Below are 5,091 nucleotides of genomic sequence, written 5' to 3'. Positions count from 1 at the left end.
CCGTTGCGAGATTGCAGTTGAATTCTATTTTAACGAAGGATTTTGCAGCGCTTTCAAAACGCTCTTGGTGGAAATGGCCACTCGAGTCACTAATTGCTGCTTTGCGAGCAATAAAGGAGTACAAACGCCCTTTGGAGATTCTCCGTTGCCGCCGATTTCCGCACGCTTAGCAGTTACTCTTGGAATTGGGAAACATCTTTCCCGTGACGATACTTTAGCTTCGGAAAATAAATTACAGGCATTCGGCTGCTGCCTATGTCTGTTACAAAACGAAAGTGAAAGAAAACGCGCACGACGTCTCCGTTTGAATAATGTAGCTTAATTGGGTGCTCCCCTCCAGCATCGGTTCCGCAATAGCAGCTGTTATAGGCTGAGTACACAAGCTCCGTAAACACGGCCTGACTGCAAGCTCATGGCATAAATTTCGCCATTCTGTGCTAGATAGGAACTTGTCAGGACCGTATCTCTCTTTTGTAAGTGTGTAAAAAATATCAGATGAAAGATTTCCGATTAGTAGGAAAGTGGTAAAGCATGATTTGCGAACATACACTCTAAGAAAAATAATAAACCGACACACCACGAAGGAATTATCAGAATGGGACAGAAATTGGTAGAAGTAAATGTTTATGTAGCGAGAAACAAATAATAACAATTTCAGAAAAATTGGATGATAGACTACTGGGCATTAAAATTGCTGCACCAAGAAGAAATGCAGATGATAAACGGGTATTCATTGGACAAATATATTATATTAGAACTGACATGTGATTACATTTTCACGCAATTTGGGTGCACAGATCCTGAGAAATCAGTACCCAGAATAACCACCTCTGGCCGTAATAACGACCATGATACGCCTGGGCATTGAGTCAAACAGGGCATAGATGGCGTGTACAGGTACAGCTGCCCATGCAGATTCAGCGCGATACCACAGTTCATCAAGAGTTGTGACTGGCGTATTGTGACGAGCCAGTTGCTCGGCCACCATTGACCAGACGTTTTTAATTGGTGAGAGATCTGGAGACTGTGCTGGCCAGGGCAGCAGTCGAACATTTTCTGTATCCAGAAAGGCCCGTACAGGACCTGAAACATGCGGTCGTGCACTATCCTGCTGAAATTTAGGGTTTCGCAGGGATCGAATGAAGGGTAGAGCCACGGGTCGTAACACATCTGAAATGTAACGTCCACTGTGCAAAATGCCGTCAATGGGAACAAGAGGTGACCGAGACGTGTAACCAATGGCACCCCATACCATCACGCCGGGTTATACGTCAGTATGGCGATGACGAATACACTCTTGTAATGTACGTTCACCTCGATGTCACCAAACATGGATGTGACCATCATGTTGCTGTAAACAGAACTTGGATTCATCCGAAAAAATGACGTTTTGCCATTCGTGCACCCAGGATCGTCGTTGAGTACACCATCGCAGGCGCTCCTGTCTGTGATGCAGCGTCAAGGGTAACCGCAGCCATGGTGTCCGAGCTGATAGTCCATGCTGTTGCAAACGTCGTCGAACTGTTGGTACAGATGGTTGTTATCTTGCAAACGTCCCCATCTGTTGACTCGGGGATGGAGACGTGGCTGCACGATCCGTTACAGCCATGCGGATAAGATGCCTGTCATCTCGACTGCTAGTGATACGAGGACGTTGGGATCCAGAACGGCGTTTTGTATTACCCTCCTGAACCCATCGATTCCATATTCTGCTAACAGTCATTGGATCTCTACCAACGCGAGCAGTAATGTCGCGATACGATAAACCGCAATCGCGATAGGCTACAATCCGACCTTTATCAAAGTCGGAAACGTGATGGTACGCGTTTCTCCTCCTTACACGAGGCATCACAACAACGTTTCACCAGGCAACGCCGGTCAATTGCTGTTTGTGTATGAGAAATCGATTGGAAACTTTCTTGATGTCAGCACGTTATAGGTGTCACCACCGGCGCCAATCTTGTGTGAATGCTCTGAAAAGCTAACCATTTGCATATCACAGCATCTTCTTCCTGTCGGTTAAATTTCGCGTCTGTAGCACGTCATCTTCGTGGTGTAGCAATTTTAATGCCCAGTAGTGAATATATAAGAGAAGTAACTTCACAAATCAAGCAAGTTAATACGCGGCTTCCATCTTTGGCCCTTTTGCAAGCAGTTATTCGGCTTGGAATTGACTGACTGAGTTGCTGGGTGCCCTCCTGTGCCATATAGCGCCAAATTCTGTTCGACTGGCGCATTAGACGGTCAAGTTCCCAATTTGGTTGCCAGAAATGCTGCAAACAGTCTACCTTGCTGACCAAGGTTGGGTTTGGCAAGTTCGAAGACCAGCAAGAGAAACTCTAGGCACGGGCGGGCGGGCTTTATCTTACTGAAATGGAACCCAGAATACTTTGCCATGAAGGGTAACAAAACGGAGCGTAGAATATCGTCGAGGTACTGCTATGCTTGTAGGGTGCCACGTTGACGACCAGTGGCGTCTTGCTATGAAAGTAAATGGCATCCCAGAGCATCACTCTGTTTGTCGGGCCGTATGGGGGAGGGGGGGGGGGGCGGTGACCGTCAGCGTACGAATGTCGGTGTGTAACGTGTAACTATGTCAGAGCGTGAGAAACGGCGTGCTGTAATCGGGTTTCGAATTCGAAGAGTTCGTCCGCACATGGCAATGCCAGACTGCACACGAGTTCAGCGATATCTGCGACAATCCGACGCCTTGGTTTCACTGCCATCTATCATCTTCCATACAGTCTCGACATGGCCCCATCCGATTTTCATCTGTTTCCAACATCTGAAGAACGTCGTTGAGGACTTCACTTTGATAGTGCTGAATCGGCACAAGTAGAGCTGATTTTGCGGCTCCTTTAGCAAAGTCACGGTATCAACAAAATGGTCTCTCTTTGGGAGGAATGTGTTTGTCTCTAGTGTGACTGTGTAAAGAAATAAGTATGTGGACATGAAGACTAAATATGTTGAATGTTAAGAAAATTTGTTTTATTTAAAAGATTTTAAGATTTTTTCATATAATAAGTTCGGAAGCATTACTTCTCAGCACGGCCTCGTAAAAGTGCGACTGTAGACTATAGCCAACCTTTTTTCTTTTTGACAAGAAAGAGATGAAAAGATGACTCACTGATGAATGACAGCGAATGTGGGCACCGCCAGTAAAGGAAGAAGAGAAAATAGCATTCTGGTACACGTTAGGGAATGTGCGAGAGAATTTATCCTCATGTTAATGGGACCTGGACCACATTCCAATTGTCTCCATGGATTCAATACGTACTCAACAGCAGGCGCGCTTACGAAGAAGCGGGAACCCATGAACATGTGGCGGTGGAGTGGCTCAAACAGAGACCCTGAGTTGAAGCAGACAGTTTGAGAGGCCGTAGTTTGTGTGACGTGTCAGAGTAGACAGTACTGTTCTGAAGAGATTATCTGACACATATTACAGGAGAGAGCTACTAAAGTATCTAAATCCTCAGATATGAAGAGAATATGAAGTTCAATTACGTACACAGACTTGTTCCCCCGTAGACCCAGGGTTAGAGGAGAGACTGCAAAGGAAACATGATTGACGTTAGCACTTGAAACGGAGTGCACAAGTTCCCAGGATGCACTGGAATCGAGAGTCCTGAGTTCCTGATGATTACCAGCGGTTCCGATATGGTGTGCACTCCAGCAGCGGACTGAAAGACAGAACGTCACTTAAACCGGTCTGCACTGCCGGACAAATGGAGAGGACTTTAGTCACTTTAGATAAATGATACCGTAGTGTCAAAAACAGGAAGACGAATGTCAACATCTGTCAGAGTGAAGGAGGCCACGTTTTCGAAGTCCAAAGCCGAGTCCCGGGGCAGCTATATTGGTGTATTGACCTTCATCAAGTGTATAAAAAACAGGTACAGGATTATGAACAATTACTACTTACGCCTGGCATTATCTAACTTCCTTAGTTATTTACTAGTACTCTTAATTTGTTTTCATTATTTTTATTGGTTATTTGTAGCTAAATAGTAAATTGCTTTTTTAATCTCATTCTATGAGTCCTTCTCTTCCCTCTTCCTCTGAATAATTTTGCTGTCGTTAATAACTTTTCTTTCTTTTACATAGTTGAATGGTATGATGGGGTGGAGAGTTTTGGAGCTGCACAGGTAACTACTTCTAAAATAGTTCCCTTGAAGGGAAAGCAATGGAAACAAGAAGGACCAAAATTGACCTAGATTTCCAGAAAACCACAAAGACATTCAATAAAAAAGCACTCCCTTGGAACACCAAAATAAGGCATTATAATACAGTAATTAAGCTGGAAGCACTCTGTGCAGCAGAGACACTATTCATGGGGAGTAAAAGGCAAATGGAGAAATTGGAAATCAAGGAGAGGATAATTTTGAGGAAGATCATGGGTCCCAAATTCCAAAATAGCAAACAAGTTTTCTAAAGGAACGAAGCCCTCCATACAAAGTCGGAGAGACTCTCGGAAACCATGAGGAAAAGAATGATTGATTTCTATGGACACATACTCCGAATGAATCTCGACAGACTAGTTACGACCTATATTTCAGCCTTTTATGAACTTCTGAAGTGATTGAATTTATGTCATTAATATATATCACAATCATCATTTAAGACTGATTATGCCTTTCAGCGTTCAGTCTGGAGAATAGTCCCCCTTATAAAATTCCTCCATGATCCCCTATTCAGTGCTAACATTGATGCATCTTCTGATGTTAAGCCTATTACTTCAAAATCATTCTTAACCGAATCCAGGTACCTTATCCTTGGTCTGCCCCGACTCCTCCTACCCTCTACTGCTGAACCCATGAGTCTCTTGGGTAACCTTGCTTCTCCCATGCGTGTAACATGACCCCACCATCTAAGCCTGTTCGCCCTGACTGCTACATCTGTAGAGTTCATTCCCAGTTTTTCTTTGATTTCCTCATTGTGGACACCCTCCTGCCATTGTTCCCATCTACTAGTACCTGCAATCATCCTAGCTACTTTCATATCCCTAAACTCAACCTTGTTGACAAGGTAACCTGAATCCACCCAGCTTTCGCTCCCATACACCAAAGTTGGTCAAAAGATTGAACGGTGCAC

Source organism: Schistocerca cancellata, chromosome 2 (assembly GCF_023864275.1).
Source record: "Schistocerca cancellata isolate TAMUIC-IGC-003103 chromosome 2, iqSchCanc2.1, whole genome shotgun sequence".
In the NCBI taxonomy this organism is placed as follows: Eukaryota; Metazoa; Arthropoda; class Insecta; order Orthoptera; family Acrididae; genus Schistocerca; species Schistocerca cancellata.
Note: the sequence above shows the minus strand (reverse complement) of the source record.